General features: G+C 39.7%; 1 non-coding gene across 1 annotated transcript; it reads left to right on the plus strand.

Annotated features, from left to right (window-relative positions):
- The first annotated feature begins 7,466 nt into the window (after positions 1–7,466).
- Positions 7,467–7,570, plus strand: LOC127742638 (small nucleolar RNA R71). The gene has a single exon (XR_008003987.1). It is a non-coding gene; the product is annotated as a small nucleolar RNA R71 (small nucleolar RNA).
- The last annotated feature ends 240 nt before the right edge of the window (positions 7,571–7,810 follow it).

The raw sequence follows: 7,810 nt of genomic DNA on the forward strand, positions 1-7,810 counted from the left end.
CCCTCTAAAATTTTGATTATGAACCCGTTCTTTTGGAAAGCACACCAAAATTATCATCAAGTAATAACCCACAGTGGAGTGGGATCGTATCCACATATATTGGTAGATTTGAGCAATTTTAATCAATTGGTGAATTAGTCAAACTGAGCAATATAGAGTACGATTGTAGAATTGTAATTGAACAGGATAGTAAATGACTCAAAAGTAAAGAGAAGTAGTAAAGTGCATAAAGAAAAATGGCAGTAATGTAAAGAGCAAAATCATAAATGACTTAATTGTAAATGGGAATGGGGATTAACAGAATTGTAAAGAAAAGCTATAAAAAATGTGGAAAATAAGAATAGGGGAACTCATTTAGATTGGGAGATATTGTTCTCTTTGGATCAAATCTAGCTCATCTCATCTTCAATCATGCAACTCATTGACCTCTTGACAATCATGATTGATTGAGCCCCAATTCCTTGGTGACTCAATCTCTCAAATCTTGATAATCAACCAATTCCTTGGTCTAATTGCTCATGAAGAGAGATATGCTTAGTCCCTGATTATACCACATATCTTTGTAGATCTAGAATAGAGGGTGGATTATATGTCACCATATCCAATCTCCAAAACCCAGATCTACTCATATGTGAGAAGGGATTTCAAGCATGGTTCTATGTTTCCTTTTCCAAGGTTCCCATGAAACCTATTTTACATTCAACCTCTTTTCCAAGATGATTGAACACTAGCTTTAGAATGAAATTCCTTCTAGCAAATCAAAGAGAAGATGAAAAGAAGAAGAAATTCACTATCATTAATCCATCAAGTACAACAGAGCTCCCTCTCTCAATGAGAGGGAATTTAGCTACTCATAGCTTAGAGAAAGTACATGAGATGGGAGAGATGATGTGAAAATAAATCTAAATATTACTTTTACAAAACTACTATGCAATCCCCCAATAATCAACCCCTTTGTCAGTACTTCCAGGGGTTATTTATACTGCTCCTACTACTCAAATTAAAAAAATACAAAAAGAAAAGAAAATTACAATTGGAGGAAAAAAAACTCAACAAACGTGACCTTCAGTGGCTAGCGTGTGACTGGTGCTTCATTAGCATGCCACTCCTAGCTCCAATTTTGGCTTAGCATGCCATGTCCAACTCTTCAAGTGGCACGCTAGTACACGAAATAGTGAGTTCACACTTTTCTCACAACTCCGCGCAGCTGACCAGCAAGTGCACTAGGTCGTCCAAGTAATACCTTACGTGAGTAAGGGTCGATCCCATGGAGATTGTCAGCTTGAAGCAAGCTATGGTCATCTTGTAAATCTCAGTCAGATAGATTCAAATGGTTATAAGGTTTTGATAATGAAAAGAGAAATAAAACATAAAATAGGATAGAAATACTTATGCAATTCATTAGTGAGAATTTCAGATAAGCGTATGGAGATGCTTTGTTCCCTCTGAGCCTCTGCTTTCCTATTGTCCTTATCCAATCATGCGTACTCCCTTCCATGGCAAGCTATATGTTGGGGATCACCGTTGTCAATGGCTACCGTCTGCCCTCTCAGTGAAAATGGTCCGGCTACGGGTTACGTAGGGCTAATCATCTGTCGGTTCTCGATCGTGTCGGAATAAGATCCATTGATCCTTTTGCACACTGTCATTGTGCCTAACAGTCATGAGTTTGAAGCTCGTCACAGTCATCCCATCCCAGATCCTACTCGGAATACCACAGACAAGGTTTAGACTTTTTAGATCTCAAGAATGCTGCCAATTGATTCTAGCTTATATCACGAAGACTCTGATCTCACGAAATGGAAGGCTCTATTGTCAGGAGAGGCAATCATGCATCGTGGACCATGAAGGCAAGAGATATACATTCAAGCTTGTTTTCATGTAGAACGGAAGTGGCTGTTAGGCACGCGTTCATAAGTGAAAATGGTGATGAGTGTCACTTGATCATCACATTCATCATGTTGAGGTGCGAATGAATATCTTAGAACAAGAATAAGCATGAATTGAATAGAAAAATAGTAGTACTTTGCATTAATTCATGAAGAACAGCAAAGCTCCACACCTTAATCTATGAGGTGTAGAAACTCCACCGTTGAAACTACATAAGTGATAAAGGTTCAAGCATGGCCGAATGGCTAGCCCCCTAAACGTGATCAAGAGATCAAAAGTGATCCAAAGATAGTCTCAAAAATGATCTAAAGATATGAATACAATAATAAAAAGTGCTATTTATACTAAACTAGTAAACTAGGTTTACAGAAAATGAGTAACTAAGTGTAGATAGTGCAGAAATCCACTTTCGAGGCCCACTTGGTGTGTGTTTGGCCTGAGCAATGAAGCTTTCACGTGCATAGACTCTTTTTGGAGTTTAAACGCCAGTTTTGGTGCTAGTTTGGGTGTTTAACTCCAGTTTTGGTGCTAGTTCTGGCGTTTTACGTAGAAAAGGGCCTCTGGTGGGCGTTTGGACACCAGTTTGGGCCATAAAATCTCGAATAAGGTATGAAGTATTATACATTGCTAGAAAGCCCAAGATATCTACTTTCCAACTAAACTGATAGCGCACCAATTGGGCTTCTGTAGCTCCAAAAAATCCACTTCGAGTGCAAGGAGGTCAGAATCCAACAGCATCTTCAGTCCTTTCTCAGCCTCTGAATAAGATTTTTGCTCAGGTCCCTCAATTTCAGCCAGAAAATATCTAAAATCACAGAAAAACACACAAACTCATTGTAAAGTCCAGAAATGTTATTTTTGCATAAAAAATAATAAAAATATACTAAAAAGTAACTAAAACATATTAAAAACTACCTAAAAACAATGCTAAAAAGCATATAAATTATCCGCTCATCACAACACCAAACTTAAATTGTTGCTTGTCCCCAAGCAACTAAAAACAAAATAGGATAAAAAGAAGAGAATATACAATAAATCTCGAAATATCAATGAAACTTAGTCCCAATTAGATGAGCGGGGCTAGTAGCTTTTTGCCTCTGAACAGTTTTGGCATCCCACTTTATCCTTTGAAATTTAGAATGATTGGCATCTATAGGAACTCAGAATTAAGATAGTGTTATTTCTTCTCCTAGTTCAGTATGTTAATTCTTGAACACATCTACTTTATGAGTCTTGGCCGTGACTCTAAGCACTTTGTTCTCCAGTATTACCACCGGATACATGAACGCGACAGACACATAACTGGGTGAACCTTTTTAGATTATGACTCAGCTTTGCTAAAGTCCTCAGTTAGAGGTGTCCAGAGTTCTTAAGCACACTCTTTTGCTTTGGATCACGACTTTAACCACTCAATCTCAAGCTTTTCACATGGACCTTCATGCCACAAGCACATGGTTAGAGACAGCTTGATTTAGCCGCTTATGCCAAGATTTTGTTCCTTTGGGCCCTCCTATCCATTAATGCTCAAAGCCTTGGATCCTTTTTACCCTTGCCTTTTGGTTTTAAGGGCTATTGGATTTTTCTGCTTGCTTTTTTTTCGCCACTTTTTTTTTCGCAAGCTTTGTTATTCACTGCTTTTTCTTGTTTCAAGAATCAATTTTATAATTTTTCAGATCATCAATAACATTTCTCTTTTTTTTTTCATCATTCTTTTAAGAGCCAACAAATTTAACATTCATAAACTTCACTATAAAAAATATGCAATGTTCAAGCATTCATTCAGAAAACAAAAAGTATTGCCACCACATCAAAATAATTAGACTAATTTCAAGATAAAAGTCGAAATCCATGTACTTCTTGTTCTTTTGTAATTAGGAACATTTTTTATTTAAGAAAGGTAAAGGATTTATGGGACATTCATAGCTTCAAGGCATAGAAAATAGACACTAATGATCATGTAATAGAGATACAAACATAGACAAACATAAAGCATAAAAAATTGAAAAATAGAAAAACAAATAACAAGGAAATTAAAGAACGGGTCTACCTTAGTGATGGCGGCTAGTTCTCCTTCTTGAATATCCTATGGAGTGCTTGAGCTCCTCAATGTCTCTTCCTTGCCTTTGTTGTTCTTCCCTCATGGCACTTTGGTCTTCTTTAATTTCATGGAGGATGATGGAATGCTCTTGGTGCTCCATCCATAGTTGCTCCATATTGGAACTCAAATCTCGTAGAGAAGTGTTGAGTTGTTCCCAATAGTTGTGTGGAGGAAAATGCATCCCTTGAGGTATCTCAGGGATTTCTTGATGAGGGACTTCCTCATGCGTTTGTTGAGGTCCATGAGTGGGCTTTCTTTTTTGCTCCATCCTCTTTTTAGTGATGGGCTTGTCCTCTTCAATGATGATGTCTTCTTCTATGGATCATAATGGCCCGATCCACAGTTACTTCAGATCGGTTGTTAGTAGGAATGATAGAGCGTTGGATGAACTCTAACCATCCTCTAGCCATGGGTTTGAGGTCAAGCCTTCTTAGTTGAACCGGCTTGCCTTTAGAGTCTCTCTTCCATTGGGCTCCTTCCATACAGATGTCCATGAGAACTTGGTCCAACCTTTGATCAAAGTTGACCCTTCTTATGAAAGGATGAAGATCTCCTTGCGTCATTGGCAAGTTGAACGCCAACCTCACATTTTCCTGACTGAAATCTAAGTATTTCCCCCGAACCATTGTGAGCCAATTCTTTGGGTTCGGGTTCATACTTTGATCATGGTTCTTGGTGATCCATGCATTAGCATAGAACTATTGAACCATTAAGATTTTAACTTGTTGAATGGGATTAGTGAGAGCTTCCCATCCTCTTCTCCTAATCTCATGTCGGATCTCCGGATATTCGTTCCTTTTGAGCTTGAAGGGGACCTCGGGCATCACCTTCTTCTTGGCCACAACATCATAGAAGCGGTCTTGATGGACATTTGAGATGAACCTCTCCATCTTTCGTGACTCGGAGGTGGAAGCAATTGTCTTCCTCTTCCTCTTTCTAGAGGTTTCTCCGGCCTTAGGTGCCATTAATGGTTATTGAAAACAAAAAGCAACGCTTTTTCCAACACCAAAATTAAAATGTTTGCTCGTCCTCGAGCAAGAGAAGAAAGAAGGGAGGAGAAGACGAAGAAAATAGAGGAGATGGAGAGGTGTGAGTGGTTCGGCCAAGGAGGGAAAGAAGTGTTTATGATGTGTGAAAATGAAGGAGGGATGAGGGTTTATATAGGAGTGGAGAGAGGGGTAGGGTTCGTCTAAGAATGGGTGGGTTTGGGAGGGAAATGGATTGAATTTGAGAGGGTGGGGTAGGTGGGTTGTATGATGGGTTTATGGGAATTAGGGAATGGATGTGAGCGATGAAGAGAATATGGGGAAGAGGGTAAGATTTGATAGGTGAGGGGTATTTGGGGAAGGATATTATTGGAATGTGTGAAGAAGAGAGAGTGAGTTGAGGTAGGTAGGGATCCTGTGGGATCCACAGATCCTGAGGTGTCAAGGATTTCTTATCCCTACACCTTTCAGGCGTTAAACGCCCTCCATGTGTCATTCCTGGCATTTAAACGCCAGTTTGCTGCCCTTTTCTGGCGTTTAAACGCCCAGAAAGGTGCCAGACTGGGCATTTAAATGCCCATTTTTATACCTTTACTGGCGTTTAATGCCCAGAATGGTGTCAGGCTGGGCGTTAAACGCCCATTTTGGTATCCTTACTGGCGTTTAAACGCCTATAAGCTCTTCCTCCAGGGTGTGCTATTTTTGATGCTGTTTTTTATTTTGCTTTAATTTTTGTAGTAGTTTTTGTGACTCCACATGATCATGATCCTAAAGAAAACATAAAATAACATAGATAAATAAAATAAAATTGGGTTGCCTCCCAATAAGCACTTCTTTAATGTCAATAGCTTGACTGTGAGCTCTTTTCAGAGCTTCACAGATGCTCAGAGCACGACTGTGGCCTCCCAACACCAAACTTAGAGTTTGAGTGTGGGGGCTCTGTTTGACTCTGTATTGAGAGAAGTTTTTCATGCTTCTTCTCCATGTTTACCGAAGAAGATCCTTGAACCTTAAACACAAGGTAGTCCTCATTCACCTGAAGGACTAGCTCTCCTCTGTCTACATCAATCACAGCCTTTGCTGTGGCTAGGAAGAGTCTTCCAAGGAAGATGGATTCATCCTCATCCTTTCCAGTGCCTAGGATTATGAAATAAGCAGGGATGTAAAGGTCTTCAACCTTTACCAAGATATCCTCTACAAGTCCATAAGCCTGTTTCTTTGATTTCTCTGCCATCTCTAGTGAGATTCTTGTAGCTTATACCTCAAAGATCCCTTGTTTCTCCATTATAGAGAGTGGCATGAGGTTGATACTTGATCCTAGGTCACACATAGCCTTTTCAAAGGTAATGGTGCCTATGGTGCAAGGTATCAAGAACCTTCCTGTATCCTCTTTCTTTTGAGGTAACTTCAGCTGAACCAATGCACTTAGTTCATTGATGAGCAATGGAGGTTCATCCTCCCTAGTCTCATTACTAAATAATTTGGCATTCAGCTTCATGATTGCTCTTAGATATTGAGCAACTTGCTCTTTAGTAACATTTTCCTCCTCTTCAGAGGAAGAATATTCGTCAGAGCTCATGATTGGTAATAGTAGGTTTAGTGGAATCTCTATGGTCTCTAGATGAGCCTCAGATTCCTGTGGTTCCTCAATAGGGGACTCCTTGTTGTCCAGCGGACGTCCTATGAGGTCTTCCTTACTGTGAATAACATCCTCCTCCTCTTCTATAGGTTTGGCCATTTTGGTCATATTAATGGCCTTGCAGTCTCTTTTTGGATTCTCTTCTTTATTACTTAGGAGAGTACTAGGAAGAGTTTTAGTAATTCTTTTACTTAGCTGACCCACTTGTGCCTCCAAATTTCTTATGGAGGATCGTGCCTCGATCATGACACTGAGGGTGGTCTTAGATAGATCAGAGACTATGTTTGCTAAGCTAGAGAGGATCTGCTCAGAATTCTCTGTCTGTTGCTGAGAAGATGATGGAAAAGGCTTGCTATTGCCAAACCTGTTTCTCCCACCATTATTGTTATTGAAGCCTTGTTGAGGCTTCTGTTGATCCTTCCATGAGAAATTTAGGTGATTCCTCCATGAAGGATTATAGATGTTTCCATAAGATTCTCCCATGTAATTCACCTCTTCCATTGCAGGATTCTCAGGGTCATAAGTTTCTCCTTCAGAAGAGGCATCTTTAGCTTGCAATCTAGTCAGACTCTGAGAAATTATATTGACTTGCTGAGTCAATATTTTGTTCTGAGCCAATATGGCATTCATAGTGTCAATCTCAAGAACTCATTTCCTCTGAGTCACCCCATTATTCACAGGATTTCTCTCAAAAGTGTACATGAACTGGTTATTTGCAACCATTTCAATGAGTTCTTGGGCTTCTGTAGGCATTTTCAGATGAAGAAATCCACCAGCAGAGTGGTCCAATGACATCTTGGATAACTCAGATAGACCATCATAGAATATAGATATGATGCTCTATTCTGGAAACATGTCAGAAGGACACCTTTTGGTTAATTGCTTGCATCTTTCCCAAGCTTCATAGAGGGATTCACCTTCCTTCTGTCTGAAGGTTTGGACATCCACTCTGAGCTTACTCATCTTTTGAGGTGGATAGAATTTGGTCAAGAAAGCATTGACCAGCTTGTCCCAAGAGTTCAGACTTTCTCTAGGTTGTGAGTCCAGCCATGTCCTAACTCTGTCTCTCACAGCAAAGGGGAAAAGCATAAGTCTGTAGACCTTGAGATCAACCCCAATGGTCCTAACAATATCATAGATCTGCAAGAATTCAGATAAGAACTGATGAGGATCTTCTGATGGAAGTCCATGAAACTT

Source organism: Arachis duranensis, chromosome 1, assembly GCF_000817695.3.
Source record: "Arachis duranensis cultivar V14167 chromosome 1, aradu.V14167.gnm2.J7QH, whole genome shotgun sequence".
Classification (NCBI taxonomy): domain Eukaryota; kingdom Viridiplantae; phylum Streptophyta; class Magnoliopsida; order Fabales; family Fabaceae; genus Arachis; species Arachis duranensis.